Here is a 19,338-nt window from a genome sequence, read left to right as displayed (position 1 = left end):
CTGGCACGGGAGAGGATTATTTGGATCTTAATAACACTCTTTTATACACTAGACTCAAAATAACCAGACCCGACGGTTCTAATATACCAGATGAATCACCTGTCGGTTTAATAAACTATCCGGGAGCATGTATATTCTCACAGGTGGATGTCTCTCTGGGGGATCGTCTGATAACCCAGAGTTCCAGTACCTACCCCTACAGATGTTTGATTGAAGCTCTGATTAATTTTGGAACAGACACACTCGAAAGTGTCTTTTCAGCCGGTTTGTTCTACAAAGATACACCGGGGCACATGGATGCTACGGACCCCGCTGGAGAAAATACGGGATTAATGAAGAGAGCTGCATTTACCAATGCTAGTAATGTGATAGAATTACTAGCACCCATTCATAGTGACATTTTCTTTCAAGAAAAAATTATGTTGAACGGTGTAGATATAAAAAATAAGAATGACAAGAGCTAAAGATGAGTTCTGTCTAATGCGCGATGACGCATTTGATTATAGACTCAATATTGTGTCAGCATCTCTTTTTGTCAAAAAGGTTACTGTTTCACCAGGCGTCCGGTTGGGGCATGCTCAGGCGCTTCTAGGTACTACTGCTAAATACCCCATAGACCGCGTGTGTGTGAAGAATTTTTCTATCCCAGCCGGTTCTCGCGTATCTAATCAAGAAAATCTTTTTCTCGGGACACTACCAAAATCAATCATTTTAGCAATGACCGAAAATTCAGCCTTTTCAGGGGCGTATGATAAAAACCCATTTGCTTTTAAACATTTTAACCTGTAGTTTTTGGCTTTATATCAAGACGGCGTCCAAATTCCGTCCAAACCGTTTCAACCGGAATATGAGAGCGGATCAGCAGTTAGGGACTTATCAACTCGTGACGGCTACCATCTTAAAAATCGACCTCTTGTAATAGATCGTCAGGATTTTCTAAACAGATACACGCTCTACGCGTTTAATTTGACCCCTGATGAAGATTGTTCGAATCATGTTTCACTAATTAAATCGGGTAATATTAGACTGAAGCACGATTCAGACAACCTCTCAGACAATCCATAACAATTATCATATATGCGATTTTTGATTCAATTGTTGAAATATCCAACTGAAGACAGGTGTTAGTGGATTATTACTGAGGAGGAAGGAAGGAAAATGAATACAGTACAACTAACGTCTGTTATGGAAAAGATTGATCACAATACAAGTTTTTTAGGAGTGCTCCACAGCGATTATCTACCCAAAGTGACCATAAAGAAAACCCCGTCTATGCTTATTTTTAACTCTGACCCCTCCACAAAACCGGGGTTGCATTGGTTAGCAATTTACATAACCGAGGATGGCGTGAGCTGCTTTTTTGATACCTTTGGAGGATCTCCAAAAGACCCTCGTTTTCCAAAGACTGTACAAACCTTTTTAAAAAAGAACTCTATCTGTGTACAATAATCTAACAAACAGGTTCAAGACTTCACATCCGATACTTGCGGACAATATTGTGTGTTTTTTCTGTATCACATGTCAAAGGGTTATGATTATGAAAACGTTGTTAAACTGTACCATGATGATCTGATTAAAAATGATAATATGGTTGCACGATTTGTAAAGAGAATGAAACCTTCTCTCTGCCATACATTTAATTGTATTAACTGTGTACAAAATTGTAAAAGGTGCCTTTAGTGCGTCTAGAACTGTGTTATTATTTTATGTTTAATAAATAAAAATGGTATGTAATCTTGAATGTCAATAATATGTTTGTACTGTATAAATAAAGACAACATATAGACAGACCTCTTTTTTATCTTTTTTTATTAACATCAAAAACTTAATACATAACACAACACAATTATTTCAAAAATCATATTTACACATACACAAAAATAAATAAAAATTAAAAAGATAACCAGGCAGTAGTATCGAGCGAGGGTGAATTAAACAACTGTCCAACAGCTGTAGTAGATTGTGTCATAGTCTTTGACGTGTGCTTTTTACGACCGCCTTTTTTCATGGGGTTAGGCGATTTCCTTTTAAGGGTTTCAACCGTGCGTTTAACCTGCGGATTCGTGATAGTGGAAAATGGTATATTTAAAGTTGCAAAAGCATCCAGAAATTCATCCCAACCGCGCGGTCTGTATTCATCACGGAACGTGTGAGGTGCCGTTATACTTTTAACCAAATCCAACATGTGTGAACCTACAATTACATTCCCTTTATATACAAACTCCCCAGAATTTGTCCATGAAGACACTTGTTTGGCATTAGACATTTTATTCAGAATGAGTTTGATGTTTTTTAAACTTCTTTGCGGCACATTGTTTAAGATTTCATTGACAAGCTGATCCTCGCCTTCATCATCATCATCATGCGACGGTGCAGCACCAGATGCACTAACAGGTGCAGTGGCAGGTGCAGTAGCAGGTGTATTAGCAGGTTCAGCGTCCGTTTTCGGTAGTGAAAGAGTTAAAGTACTGCTCTCCAAATCACCTTGTTTTACTATAGTTAAACACCTCTGTAAGACGCTGGAATAAAGTTTAGCCTTCCCATCCGAATCTAAATCGCTCCTCTGCAATATGTTTCGTATAGCCGCATCTAAATCGTTCTCCACAGTTTGTTGAATTGTCTCACGAGCAATGCAGTCCTTAATTTATTTATCTGATTCTGAGGGATTAGGTAAAGTTTTTCGGCATATTCCATTTCTAATGCTGTCTGGAGGTTATTAAACTAGTGATAAATGGTATTGCCACACTTAACAGAGGTACAAGAAAACCGCCTCGTTGATTAATCAACCGCTTTTTACTTTTGATGTTAATCTTTTTACTAGCAGCGTATTTGATCTCCTGTTTTTTCTTTTTTAACCTCCGGAACTGGTTGGTGTTTAGAGGTATGTTGCCGTGAAGAACATTAAGAGCTATCTCACACAGGGATAGAATCAGCTGATCTGACGCTGACTGTAAAATAACACGACGTTGTCTCGGTGAAGCCTTATATAATAGTTTTAAAAGAGGTAAGTTTTTACACAGCCTATCACTCATTTTCTTTTCTGCACATACACCACCTGTTGATCTGAAAACAAATCTGATCTGAGATGAAAACGCTCCGGTGTTTTAGCTTTAAAGTCAATCAAAAGGAATCCGTAAGGTTGATTGGTAGCATCCTTATAACACTCCATAAAGAATTTTGTGTTTCCTGGGTAAATCTGTCGTCCTAAAGTCATTATTTGCATCGAGTCTCTCGGACTCTTGTACAAAATAAGATAGTGAGTATTGAGGGCAATAGTCCTACTGGTTTTACCGTGAAAAAACAGATTCTGGCTTATCAATATGATAGAAAATGGTATATGATGCACGTATTGTGTGAAAGCTCACGAGAGTTCAGCGTTTGAAAATGCTTCGCTCATCAGATCGTCACATATGATAAGTATATTGACATTGGGCTTTATTAAAGTTTCATCGGTTAAAGACTTTAGAATACCTTCAATAAATTTGATATCATACAATGACAACAGTTCATCATACAAAGGTTGCCAACAACTGTATAAAAATACAATACTGTCAATTTTTACATTGATCAACTTGTATGCATTACGCAATAAATTCTTTACAAAAACAGTCTTTCCGCTTCCTGACGGGCCGGACACCAAGACTGAGAATGGATATTAAGTATAAAGTCAAAATCCTCTTCAACATACACATTTTGTGCGTTAGAAATACCCTTAGTAGCCATAAGGAAGTGTGGTGTAATCAGGAAGTAGCACACGTTTGTCATAAACCACTTTGAATCTTTTCAATACTGCTGTATTATGCAAAGTGAACTTCTTTTTACTCCGCACAATGGTCTCTGTGCGCGTGAGCAGATGGCTAGTGTCACGTGTTGTTACATAACCCTGTATCAGACATATCATGCTTTCTAGAGTTACAATTTTCGCATTAGCAGAATGCAGCGTGACCCCTTTAGCTTTAAGAGTTACATTATTTTTTGTGGTTTTAAAGGAGTAGCTCTTCGGTCCCATTGACGCGAAAGTACTTATGAAATCTCAATCTTCAAGTTCATCCGTCAACTCACCAAGATATGCACCTGTTTTAGGCATCCAATCTCCATCTTTCGATACAAAGATAACGCTGTCTGTATCTACATAAAAAACACGGGGCCCTAACTGATCCATGAGTTCATATAACTCCTGACGGCCGTAAGCCGTGGTAAATGCTGCGATGAATAAATTAACATCATTCGCGGGGCGGGGTCTTCATCGGCATAGCACCATTGAACTAAACCCACAGTGTCCGACACGAATGAGAAGTGTTTAATGACGCGTCCGTTTCCAAAGATATAGCGGGCGAAATCTTCAGGGTCTGTTAAAAGCTCCGCTGTAGCTTGATTACACCTAAGACCAAATCTACCCCAAAGCGAATTCAATAAATATTTATTTATAGATCTGCGTGCGGGGTTAAGCGCTATTTTGTCAAGGTCGAGCTGAACTCCCTCCTTCTCAAAATAATCTCTGACGTAAGACTCCTTTTCATCATCTGTCACTACATGTGATGGAAATCCTGAAGCCTCTTGTTTGAATTTGAGAAACGTCTTAACATAACCGCTGAATAAAGTGTCTGATGTCTGCCCTGGAGAGCTCGACAGAGGTCCAAACTCCTGAAATGATTCTTTGGTCATCACTGTGCTGACACTGACCCTGATACTGCATCTCAGCACAGGTGCGACACAGCGCAAATAGTAGTTTCCCCTGAGAGGATTTTGCAGGTAATATTGGATGCAGTAGTTTACGTGGGGGCAGTACATTGCATTTAATGAGACCGAAATAAGATTTGACCGGTTCAAAATCTTTTAAAATGATCTCAGTATGTCCCATAGGGTAGGTTTTACACGACTGTACATACGGATATAGAGATGTGAAATCCAGATATGACACGCGTTCGCCCTCGGCGGTCTCGTGGTACAAGCGGATTCCCAAATCTTGTGCACTTTGAGATTGTAGGTATTACGCAAAACGTTCAGCTTATTGTCAGACTGTCTTCTGAGCAGGCCAAAAGGTGTTTTTTACACAGGATTCAAATCGTTAGGATTAAAACGACAACAATGACCGTGCCAGAAACATCCCAGAAATTCCAAAGCTATTTTATATCCATTATCAGCCTCATAATAGCCGTCCACATGATACGGTCCAAATTTGGCTTCGCCATAATTTAAAGCGTGATGAACATCGACGTTTCTGCTTGCTTTAATGTATTCCAACCATTGTATGGAAGGGTTTGAGTAAGCTTTGTACTGATTGATGTAAGCATTTTTGTGCGTTAAGGCAATCGTGTCTTTGGTTAAAAAAAGCGTTTTGAACACTTTCATAGCACAGCCGGCTAATGTTATACATCCGAAAGGATCTACGTTGGTACATTCTATAAACTCTTTTCTGTATTTCATACAGCCTTCACGTAGCAAAACAACGTCATTCTTCCAGTACAATGCTAGTTGCTTTTTGAAGTCAAACACCTCTGCTGCTACACCCTCGTACCACGAATCAAATTTTACACGTTCAGCGTCAGACATCGTCTGATATCCGTAATAATCTTTTGACGGATACGGACCGATATAGTTTGCATTCTGCAAGCGATTAAAATGATGCGGAAAGTATCCTTTTTTGCTGGTGTTTAAGTTGAAAGCAGAGGTCATTTTTGACAATTTCATGGGCAAGAAGCTATAGCTGTCGATGTATCTCTGTTTAAAGGTTTGGTCGTACATGTAAACAAGTCTACAGCCTTGGAGTATGATTTTTGGTGTTAGTCCCTGACTAGTAAAATACTCTAGCAGTATAAAAGAGTTGAAACCTGAAGAATTGTGTGCGATAAATGTGAAACCCTCAAATTTCGGCCGTCTGAAATGCTTGACCATCTGATCCACACAATCTGTGCCTTCCGCCGAAAACTCATCCCCAGCTTGTGTTAATGCACAAACATAATTTGCCTTATGACGACCGTCTTCATACATCGTCTCAAAGTCAAAATAAATATAGTCTTGGCTATGTTCTCTAGGCTTGGCTGGCTGAATATAGCAAAAGTGCTGATCTTAACCCATGAGAACTTCGGCGCAGTGCGCACATCTGGACGGGGCACATTTGTGCGTTAATAGCTTATCACCGGACCATTTTGTTCTGTACTGTCTGCAACATTTATCACAGTATTTTATGCTATCGCACTGAGACTTTGAACCATCACTTTGTGTTTGTTTATGCATTTCATAACAGAAATCAGATCTGCAGTATCTCAAACAATCATCGCATTTCACAGATTTCTTGGGATGCGTGTAGCAAGACATGTTCATGCATACGTTACATGTAAATTTGCAATAATGTAGACTACGATCACTAAACCCTCGATAGCAGTACTCACAAACATACGAGTAACCTAAGAAACCTTTCAGATTTTTTATCCCATAAAAATGTTCTTCATGCAGGTACAAATGCAACGTCTTGTGATGCGGCTCATCCGCGTTTTTATACACTTCCAATTTACCTGAACCTGATCTGTGAAAGATAACTATTTTCAAGTCTAGAAAGGGTTCAAATTTAGAAACATCATGCAACGCAATTTTATCTTGTGGATCGTAACCCAGATCGACATGTATATTTCTGGCTAATGTCATCAATTCAGCGTCTGTACACTGAGGATTTAGAAAGTGTGCTATGCACATGCTAAAACAGATATTGTCTGTGACATTTTTGGGGGCAAACAAATGCATTCTATTTTTCTGTATGACCTGGTTATGTGCCAGATCTGTCAACTTCCTACGCGCACCAACACCACCTTGTTTGTTTCGCGCTACAGAGACACATAACTCTAAAGCGGTATCAAAAGCTAAATCCGAATTGCTTTGAACGGTTCGTTCGATTTGGTCTACAAATACATTAACGTCATGATTGTTATCAGGCGTTAGAACGGCATTAATATCAGCGGGCAGACTTGCACCTTGCAGGGAGATGTTAAAAAAAAAAACCATCGCCAGCTAATAAACATTGGACTTGTGCTATGGAAATATACCAAGTGCTTACATCTCCAAGGCACGTCCGCCTCTTGGTCGTTCCGATCATAATGCTGTTCTGCTTCTACCTCGATATAAACAAAAAATAAAAACTGAGAAAGTGCAAACTAGGACTGTCCAGGTATGGGACTTTGAATCCACTGAAAAACTAAGAGGATGTTTTGAAGTAACAGATTGGGATGTATTTGTTAAGGATTGTGGAAATGATGTAGATATGCTAAATGCTTCCATATCTGGGTATGTAGATTTCTGTGTTGACAGTGTCATTCCTGTAAAAAATGTGAGGTGTTACCCTAACAATAAGCCTTGGGTTACAAAGGATCTGAAACATTTTTTAAATCTTAAAAAAATAGCTTTCTTAAATGGAGATAGATATGGTTTTAACAAATTACAGAAAGATCTGAAGCTAAAAATTAAGCAGGCCAAACAGCAATATAAACGCAAGGTAGAGGAAAAGTTTACAATGGGGAATGCACGGATGGCATGGCAGGGCCTAAATACTATGATGGGAAGAAATCAGAAGCAACACAGTATCCAATGCTCCGACTCTGCCAGCTTTGCTACTGAACTGAATCAGTTTTATGCCCGTTTTAATGATGACCATTTAAATGAACTCTGGACTCCTATAGAGCACTCTGATTTTCTCCCCATAAGAATTGAGGAACAAAATGTGGGAAAGGTTTTAATGAAAGTTAAACCCTAAAAGGCATCAGGGCCGGATGGAATAAAGGGCAAAGTACTGAGGGAATGTGCATCTCAGCTGAAGGGTGTGTTGACACAACTTTTTCAGCTGTCTCTTGATTTTAATGTTGTACCACGAGCATGGAAAGAAAGCACCATCATCCCGTTACCGAAAAAAGCTCATGCTAAGGCGCTTGAGGACTACAGACCAGTAGCTTTGACATCAGTGCTCTGCAAGTGCATGGAGAGAGTAGTTTGTCAGCAACTCTCCCAGGCAACAACCGATAAACTTGACCCTCTACAATTTGCTTATAGGGCTGGGCGCGGAGTTGAAGATGCCACCCTCACTTTGCTGGATAGGGCAGTAAAACATTTGGACAAGGCAAACTCGTACATTAGGATTTTATTTATGGACTTTTCATCTGCTTTTAATACAGTGAACATAAATACACTTTTGAGGCGTTTAGAGGAGCTTCATGTGCATCAAACCTTTATTTTATGGATTAACAATTTTTTACAGGACCGTCCCCAACACGTGATAGTAAATGGTAAAAAGTCAGAGAATGTAGTTTTAAAATCTGGTCTTCCACAGGGATGTGTTCTATCCCCGATACTTTTTTTCTATCTATACAAATGAGATTACCTGTAATAATGAAAATTTGATGCTGATAAAATATGCAGATGATATGGCATTGGTGGGATGTATGAGAGATACCCAATCACTGGACATTTATTTTGATTTTGTCAACTCTATCATGGCCTGGACAAAGGAGAGTTTTCTCCAGCTTAATATTGACAAAACCAAAGAAATGTGCTCCGGGGTAATTAATGCACGCACATTTTTTAAACCCTTGATAATTAATGGAGAGGAAGTTGAGCAGGTGGGATCTTTTAAATATCTGGGTATAGAAATTGATTCTGTTAAAAGTATTGCGCCCTTATACATTAGATTACAGTATACAAAATTAGCTTTAGTTTCTATTTGGAGGTATACGGTTGTGTACGTGATGACGTTATATCATTACGTGATGTTCTCAGCTAAAAAGCAAAGATGTGAACTGATGTTATGTTCAAGTGATGCTGCTAAAATAAAAAGCTGCTGAAGAAAGGATAAGCACTGAGCTACGTTTTGTTTGTTTTCCCACACGCGAGTGAAAGTGAATAGCGCACTCGGGTGCTCAACAGGTTATGGGCCCAGTCACGGAAACAAACGAGCGTGAGTAAAAGTTAAGTTCAGTCAGACGCGACGTATAACGCGTGCTATAAAGCTAACGATAAAGCTAAACTGAAGAAACATATAAGAAGAAAGGTCGGTGATCCTACAAAATGGCGAACAGAGCGGTAGGAGTCATGGCACACTCTTTGTTTGATGGATCTGAAGATAAATATGATCTTTGGGAAACGAGATTCTTAAGCTATCTACATACTCTAAAGCTAAAAGAGACTATTTTGCATGAGCCCACCGGTGCTAATGAAGAACAGCTAGCTGAAGACAGACGGAAGAACGCTGATTGCTATGCTGAACTTGTAAGACTGATAGATGATAAAAGCCTATCACTGATAAGACATGAAGCTGCTGACGATGGCAGGAAAGCCCTAAGAATACTGAAAGAACATTATTCAGGGAAAAGCAAGCCACGGATAATAAATATGTACACATCATTAACTCAGCTACGCATGTCAGACAATGAGAGTGTTACAGACTACTTGATAAGAGCAGAGAACATCATCACAGCACTGAGAGATGCAGGAGAAACCATGAGTGATGGATTAACCATAGCGATGGTTCTTCGTGGATTACCTGATATTTTCAAGCCGCTAGCCGTCCACATAACACAGAATGAGGACGACGTTACATTCACAGATTTTAAGAGAAGACTGCGGATTTACGAAGAGGCGGAGAAAATGAAAGGAACAAAATCCACAGATAATGTGATGAAGACACAGACGAGACAAGGAAAGGGTCCTGCCAGGTACCACACTAAAGAAAGAAAAGATGAAGACACAAATATGACATGTTACAAATGTGGAATAAAGGGACACAGAGCGAGAAAATGTTACAAGAAAGTGTGGTGCAATCATTGTAAAAATAGTACACACGCTGAGTTTCTGTGTAAGAAAAAGGGTGACCAAGATGGCGTCAGAAAGGTTACAGATGAACACAATAATGACCCAGACCATGACCATCTCTTCAAAGCTGAACACTCAGAATATGAAAAACCAGCAAACAAAGTAAAGATGAAAGGGATCATGGTAGACGCAGGAGCTACGTCTCATATTGTGAGTGACATCAGAACATCTGGCTCTTTTCAACCAGAGACTCATTCAGTGGAATTAGCAGACGAAACGAAGTGCAGCGGAATGGCGCAACAAAGAGGAACGGCAGTGATTTATCTCCTAGATGACGCTGGAAAACAGCACACTGCACAGCTACGGGACGCGCTATACATGCCTTCGTACCCACATGACATTTTCTCGGTAGCAAGAGCGACAAATGGAGGAGCAACAATCATTTTCAAAAGAGGAGACAATCACTTGATAACCAAAAACGAAAGCAGGTTTGATATTCATGAAAGTGGAAACTTGTACTATTTACCAACACTAGAAGAGGATGTTGACCAGTGCAAAGTGTGTCATGATTTACAAACCTGGCATGAAATTCTGGGACATTGTAACTACGAAGATTTAAAGAAGCTACAAGATGTAGTAAGAGGCATGGAGATAAAAGGAAATAAAGTGAAAGAGAAACAGCTATGTGAAGTGTGTACACAAGGAAAATTCACGCAGACCAGAAACAGGGAGCCAGACAGAAAGGCAAAGAAACCCCTAGAACTAATTCACACGGATCTGGCCGGCCCCATGCCAACACAGAGCAAGGAAGGACACAGATATGCACAGTCATTCACAGATGACTATTCAGGTACTATGTTTGTGTATTTCTTGAAGACTAAAGGTGACACAACACAAGCTACAGAGAAGTTTTTAGCTGACATTGCACCTTTTGGAGAAATCAAGTGCATCCGTTCAGATAACGGCACTGAATTCATGAGTCGAGATTTTCAAACACTGTTAACAAGGAATAAGATTCGACACGAAACATCTGCGCCTTATTCACCACATCAGAACGGCACAGCAGAGAGAGGATGGAGAACACTCTATGAAATGAGTAGGTGCTTACTGATAGAGAGTGAATTACCAGATGAGTTGTGGAACTACGCTATGCAAACATCAGCCTACGTGAGGAATAGGTGCTACAGTAGACGTACAAAGAAGACAGCATACGAGTTATTCACAGGCAAAAAGCCAGATCTTTCCAAGATGCAGAAATTTGGATCAACATGTTTTGCTTACAAACAAGAGAAAAGCAAATTTGACTCAAGATGCGAACAAGGTGTTTTCATAGGCTACGACAAGAACAGCCCAGCCTATCTAGTGTACTATCCTAACACTGAAAAAGTCCAAAAGCACAGATTGGTGAAGTTTACAGCAAAGACAATCAGTGAAAGAGAAACACAGACATCTGAGACACACACAGGATATGAAAATATGAATCCAAAGATCTTCAGCAGTGAACTTAATGTTGATCAAAGTATGGAGGATGAACCAGATCAGGGTTTTCAGAGAGATGTTCCAGAGATTTCGCCTGAACAAGCTGATCCCAACCAGTCAGGTAGAGTTGCAGAAACCGTGTCCAGAAAGAACCCACCAAGAACCAGGAAGATGCCAGCTCACCTACAGGATTTTGAAATTGAGGACACAGAAGACAAACTGCAAACATGCATAGATTTTTGCTACAGAGCAGTATGTGACATACCTCAAACCTACCAGGACGCCATAACATCAACAAAATCCAAGCAATGGAAGGATGCTATGGACAAAGAAATGCGATCATTGGAGGAGAATAAGACCTTCACACTCACGAAATTGCCACCAGGAAGACAACCAGTAGGAGGAAGATGGGTTTACGCACTCAAAAGAGACATTGACGGATCTGAAAAATACAAAGCAAGATTTGTGGCGAAAGGTTACAGTCAGAAACAAGGGACTGATTACGATGAAACATTCTCACCCACAGCTGACATGACAAGTGTGAGAGTGGTTATGCAGAAAGCAGCGCAAGAAAATCTGATTTTGCATCAGATGGACGTTGAGACAGCTTACTTACATGCACCAATAGATCACGAGATCTATATGGAACAACCGGAGGGTTATGAGCAAAAATCTGAAAGAGATGCAAAGTTAGTATGCAAGCTAAAGAAATCTCTCTATGGCCTTAAGCAATCTGGCAGAAACTGGAATGCTGTGTTACATGTATGTTTGACAGAGAATGGTTTTACACAAAACCCAGCTGATAACTGTGTGTACACAAAAGAAAAGCCAAATGAGAAAGTAATCCTGATAGTATGGGTTGATGATTTAATTATAGCTGCTAACAATGAAAGTGTTCTGAAAAATGTGAAAAGAATGCTCACAGAACGGTTCAAAATGAAAGACATAGGAAGGTTGAAACATTTCCTGGGCATAGATTTTGAACAATCAGAGGGTCTAGTCAAAATGTCACAGGAAAGATATGTGAGAAAAATACTAGATCGTTTCGACATGCAGAACTGTAAATCTAGGGAAACTCCATGTGAACCAAAGCTTGATTTTACAGAAAATGCTGAAAAAATGAAAGAGCCAAAGAGGTTCAGGGAGGCAGTAGGAAGTTTAATATACTTGTCCACTTGCACGAGACCAGATTTGAGTTTTGTCGTCAGTAAACTATCTCAGTATTTTGCTGAACCAACAGAACAGCACTGGAACACAGTAAAACATGTGTTCAGGTACCTTAAAGGTACAGTAGAACAGCAATTATGCTTCAGAAGGAATGACACAGGGAGGCTAGGTCTGAGTGTGTATAGTGACGCTGACTGGGCATCGGATACGAAAGACAGACGTAGTACCTCAGGATACTGTGTTAATTTAAGTGAAGGAAGCTCTTTGATTTCATGGAAAACCAGAAAACAACCAACAGTAGCCCTTTCTACTTGCGAAGCAGAATACATGTCCTTAGCATCCGCCATGCAAGAATGTATCTACTTAGAGCAGTTGCTTAAGGGTATGGACTCATACAAATACGCACAAACAAAGGTGTATGAAGATAACCAAGGTGCCATTGCATTAGCCAGAAACCCAATCTGTAGGCAAAGATGCAAGCACATTGATATCAAATACCATTTCATAAGAGAAATTGTAAATGATGGCAAAGTTATCTTGGAATATTGTCCTACAGAGACAATGATAGCTGACATAATGACAAAGCCACCCACCAAGCAGAAATTAAAGAGGTTTACTCAAGATATGTTTGGAACATAAAAAGTGTAAAAATGTATGTAACACTAAACTTATGTGAAAGTTTATTTGTTATTTAATTTGTTATTTTTGGTAATACAAATGGCTAAGAGCGAGTGGGGGTGTTAAAAGTATTGCGCCCTTATACATTAGATTACAGTATACAAAATTAGCTTTAGTTTCTATTTGGAGGTATACGGTTGTGTACGTGATGACGTTATATCATTACGTGATGTTCTCAGCTAAAAAGCAAAGATGTGAACTGATGTTATGTTCAAGTGATGCTGCTAAAATAAAAAGCTGCTGAAGAAAGGATAAGCACTGAGCTACGTTTTGTTTGTTTTCCCACACGCGAGTGAAAGTGAATAGCGCACTCGGGTGCTCAACAGATTCCCAGTTTAAATTCGACAAGCACTCAGAAAGTGTCTTTAAGAAAGCATATCAACGCCTAGGCTTATTGAGGAAATTGAGGAGCTTTAATGTGGAAAAAGATATTCTGATTGTTGTGTATAAATCCCTTATCGAATCTGTGCTTACTTTCAACATTGTATCCTGGTATAACTCTCTTTCTGTTAAATGCAAAAATAGACTTCTAAGGATTATAAGCATAGCTGGTAAAATTATTGGTGAGAAACAAGTAACCCTGTCTGATCTTTATATTGTGGCAGTAAAAAGGAAAGCATCTGCTATTGTGACAGACTCTGCCCATCCTCTGCACAGCTCATTTGATTTACTTCCATCTGGTAGACGATTTAAAGTACCTTTGGCGAAAAAGGCAAAATATAAGAAGTCTTTTATCCCGACGGCCGTTGACATTTTAAATAGGAAATAGGGGAGGGGGTTATCTTAAATTGTGTGGTTGTCTGTTGTATTGTATTGTTGTTAGCTGTGTATTGATAGTTGTATATTGTTTGTTGAGCCTCTTGTCTAAAGACAATTTTCTACCCTTGTGGGGATAGACAATAAAGCTTTTTTGAATTTTTTTTTTTTGAATTTGAATCTGGAAAGCATAACAATCTCGTTCAAAATATCATGTAAAAATATATTGTATGCTGCAAAATCATCTGTCGCTATTTCACCAAAATTTATAGTTCTGCGAATTTCTAAACCATTAAATCGAGGTCTTGGGACAATCGTAAAATCACCCACACTACCTCCTTCTCTCACTAGTCTATCTATGTAATGCTGACTGAGACCCATATCTGGAGCTGTGGGATCATAACCTGAGTGTTCGTTATTAGAAGGTCCTGCACCGACCTGATCATCGCTGTCTACAGCGGCACCCAACCATTCGTGTTGTTCGTCTATAAATTCGTGTAATCTATCTATCATGTTAAGAGGATTAGGCGGTAACATCTGTAAATGATTGTTAATAATTTCGTGTAACTGGTGTGTACTGTTTTGAAAATCATATCTGGGCCTTAATGGTCTCTGATCATCTTCTGAAGTGTGGGTATGTAAATCATCGTGACATCTTTTACTACTCATTTTGAATTATTATTTTATTTATGTTAAATCGAAAACACCTTTTTTTTTTTTTTTTTTTTTAAAGACAAGCGTGCAAACTCCTGAAAACACCAACACCATTCACAATGCGATATAGATGACAAAACAGAAACATACAGCAGTTATAAATTCAAAACCACATATTTTCTCCGCAAGTAAAACAACACCTAATGTGGGAAACAATAACATGCAATATGGTATAAATCAATGACAACAGACAATATTAATAAATGAAAGAACTAATGGTATTTCACTACCAAAAACAAAAACAATAATACATGTAAGAAATAACAAACAATATTTTCAAGCCAAAAATTTTTAAAAATTAATAATACTAAAAACAACAAGACAATACATATCATGGATGATCACGCCGGTACAAATCTGATAACATTCTTTGCATTAGATTTAAACGTTCAGTGATCAGAGTAGGGGCATTAACAATTAAATTTTGTTCAACTTGTACCTGATGGATTTCTCCCGGTACCCCGTTCATGCGCTGTTGAAACTGACGAAATTCACCATATAGTTGTTCGTGACAACTTCTCCAAAATTCGGCAGTGAAACGTAAGGATTCGTTGAGCTGTTGTTGGCATTCGATGATGTTCCTCAAAATCCCTACCACATCACTTTGAGCATTACCCACGATCTCTTCTGCACCCCGATAGGACAATGCTTGACCGCTCAAATTGAAAAGTCTGCCAAACCGTCGATTAACACGGTGAAGCATATCATAATCAAGCCTTCTATTTAAATCACGTTCACGGAACAGCTCTTGAGGGTCTTCGTTAGGCAGTTCTTCCGTCTCCTCCTCACTTGCCGAATCGCTAAAAGACGCACGATCCCACGCGCTCACCATAGAATCGCTCCACGCTGTTAGACCACCTTCATCATATCGTTGCTCTGTAAATATAGATAAAGGTTTTTACATTTATTTTGCTGAATAAAACGCAAAACATAAAACGTCAAAACAATTGTTCTGCTTTAATACATACCGTTATTCTCCGAACTCCTTAAACGACTGGTGCTTGGTACATCGTCCGTTCCCCACTCCGGTAACCTCAAACGTTTCACCCCCTTACCCTCCGAGTGTCGGGGTCTACACGTAACGCTAACTTCGCTGTTAACGCTTGAGACATCTGGGAGATTGTGACAACCTCCCTCGGGGGCCGGAGCGTCGGCGGAGGCAGGATTTGTGACGTGTCCTATGGCGTGTTGTGATTCGATGCTAATTTCAACCTCTTGCACAATGTTTTCTGGTGGGGTTATCACCTCCTGATTGTTGACATCAGCTTGTTCGTCTGTCAAAAAATAAATAAACATTTCATTATTATTCTGGCAAGCATGTTATGGGAACCTTCATTTTTAACTTATTGAGAAAAAGGCTTACCGTTATTAACAGCTCCGGTCTCATCACAAGCAAACAACACGTTCTCATCAACTATAAGAATGATAGCAACGTTATTGACGTTATTATTATTAGGCATTGAATTAATAAAATAAAATTGGAAAATACTTACATAACTCTTCAAGGATCTGATCCAAACCTTCATCGAAGCCCTGATTCTCAAAACCTCCTAGAAACCAACCACGATACGTTACACAAATATTCACTTTAAAATATATTTAAATCATTTGTATAAAAATAAAATGAATAAAATAAAAATAAAAACTCACCCTGGTAGTTGTCTGCCATTGTTTCGTTATTGTTGGATTGTGACGTAGCACGGCTTGAAGATAATTTGCAGGTAATCAGTATGACAAAACTTTTAGTTTTTAAAGCCTGTGTTTCCCGTGTGGGCATCTCTTGAGAACGCCTCTAAATATAATAAACTTCAGTAGAGGATACCCTAATAACATAAATCTTTAATACTCATACACGTTGATTTATTTATGCCTATATGGTTTTACAACTTGACTGAATGTATCTGTTACTGGCCTGATCTGTACCAGACACCGTCTGATCTTTATCACATATCCTGGTGTGTAAAGACGAGTAGAAACGACATTAACTTCATTTGTTTGAAATGCAAAGATTTTTAACAAACCCAAAATCAATGCTTTGATATCTGTGTAGCGTTTCTCCCGCAAAGTATTGCGAAGCGTTTGCGTTTAAAAGTTATTTCATCTTACACTGGAAATCAAAGATCTTAATAAGTCAAAGTCTTAAATTAAAATCTCATAAGTGTGTGTGTGTGTGTGTGTGTGTGTGCGTTGACCCCCCTGCATTGATGCTTGAAAATAAATGTAATTACAATAAATTTGAATCGTCCTATATTTATATATTAAAATATATATAATAATCCTAACATCGGGATGTAGGAGCGGCCCGTTTGGCAGTTAAATGACACAGCCTCCAGATGCTGACACGGTCACGTTTCGATGCACGATCTGAAACGAGATATTTCTTACCTGTCATATTGTTAAACCGACTAGTTTTAACTACATATGTCTGGTTTAATTACTAGATAACACGACACAAACTCGGCAGAAGGAAAGTGTGTGTGTGTGTGTGTGTGTGTGTGTGTGTGTGTTTATGATTGTGTGGTTGTGTTTGTGTACTTGTTTGCATTCTCGGTACATTTATGTTGAGGTTGAAAGATCCAGGGGGTTAATAAAAATTATAAATGTAACTAAAATAAACTAAATTAACTCGAATTAAACTACATATTCCTATATGGTCTGACTTGTTAAAAGATTTCACATCCATTTGACCAGTAAATGAACTGTCAGATAACCTCACGATCACAGGCCTAAGCCATAAAGTTTAAATTGTGGCTCCTTTGATCATTGAGTACGTACAATTTTTTAACTTTAGTTGACCTGTAGCGCACATTTACAACACCAGAACCCCCGGAAAACTAATTAGATTACAGTTGAGTTGCAAACCCCCAAAAACCTTTAGATGTTTTTACACCCGCTGATGTCTAACTGATATGCAGGCAACAGTAAGCACACAGACACCAGATGCCCGACCCGGTCACGTTTTGATGTTGAGATGACATCTCTTTCCTGCCATATTGTTAAACCGACTACTTTTAACTACATATGTCTGTTTTATTTACTAGATAACACGACACAAACTTACAAACTGGCCAGATGGAAAGTGTGTTTGTGTGTTAATTGTCATAGTTTGAGAAATAAAGCTTGACAAAAATAAAAGATATATCGACGGCAATAGTCTAAATTTAGACTAGTCGTAGATTAGAGTAATTAACTTAATACATTAAAAACAAATAATGCTTTTTCAATGTTGTTTTTATTATTATTTTGTATTTTTTAAGACTAAAAGTAAATAAAAATCGCATAAAGCTACATCATTTAAAAAGTACAAATTGATCTTATGTTTAAACGGATTTAAAGTTTTCACTAATTAAGGACTGATGTCTATTTATTAAAAACTACTTAGTTGAATTATTTTAACATTTAAATCTATTTGATGCTGGTATCAGTCTACAGCGGGGCAGTCTCTAGCGCTGGAGGCGTGGGTTTTTTTTTTTCGGAGCATTCCCCGAGCCTCATTCTAAGTGTGTCTGCGATGCTGTCAGGATCGCTCAACGGAGATGCCTTGACACTTTGCTGTGAGATCTTTTTTTCTTTGGTCTAACTCTCTGTCACTAACAGTCTAGATTTTTAAAATGGTGGTTAATTGTAAAGTACAACATAGATTTGACAAGTTTCTTGTCTGATGGATTTTATTTTAGATCCGCGTAATGCCTTCCATCTTTTTTCTTTTGTTTTAGCTTTTTATAACATCGTGACAAACACCAAGTTTTCTGGTTTGTATCGCCGCTTTACATTCATTTCTTTTTTAGTTTGAGGTAAGATACAAATGCTAAATGCTTTCTTTTCTTGCTGGTAACAAAACACCTTTTTTAATTTTTACAAGCTCTCACATCTTTTCTAGCTGGTAACAAAACACCTTTTTAAATTTTTACAATCTTTTCACGTGTTGCTTAACGAAAACACATCTGATAGTTTTGACTTGTTTAGTTGTTTTAGATAAATAACCAATAGTTTTCTTAAATTTGTTACAACTTTAACAACGTTTTACACTTTTCCAACTACGGAAACAATCATTACATCATTTCCACCTCGTATGTGTTTATAAGCTTTTTCTTGAAATGCACTGTGTACTTAAAACCTTAATAAAAAATCCCCTTATACCATTTTCATGATTTCACCCTTTTCAGAGTTTAACAAAAAAAGCACATAGATACCAACACATTTTCACCCTCCCTCACCGAAATTCCTTCTTAGGTTCGTAAGTTCATCTTAAGTTCATAAGTTCATATCTAGGTCACCGGGGTGTACAGCGAGAGGAGGGGGTGTACAAACAGGTGTCCAGAACAGATGGCTTTTATGACCCTCATCAATCAAATTGTCTGAGACAACCCACCCTTTATTCTCTCTCTTACCTGTGGCTTGACTTTGTTTAATTAAAGACTATTGTCATTGCTCTCGCACTTGAGTCCTCTCTCTTTTCAATCACATCACACTTAGATTACCTAATATGCAAAAAGGGTTCTATTGCCCTTATACAAGAGTCCCATTTGAAATCAGCGGACATACATCGCTTCCAAACTAAATACTTTAAAGTGATCTCTTCCTCCTCCGCTGTCAACAAAACTAAAGGAGTGCTGATAGTTTCTAAGTGTAATATTGATTTTTCAATAATAAAACCAGGTAATGATAAAGAAGGCTGAATCACTTATGTTTCCCTAAATAATACTAAATATGCTTTTATGGCTGCATATGCACCCACGGAGAGTGATTCAT

This window comes from Carassius auratus, chromosome 8, assembly GCF_003368295.1.
Source record: "Carassius auratus strain Wakin chromosome 8, ASM336829v1, whole genome shotgun sequence".
Taxonomy (NCBI): Eukaryota; Metazoa; Chordata; class Actinopteri; order Cypriniformes; family Cyprinidae; genus Carassius; species Carassius auratus.
This window is presented reverse-complemented; position numbering follows the sequence as displayed.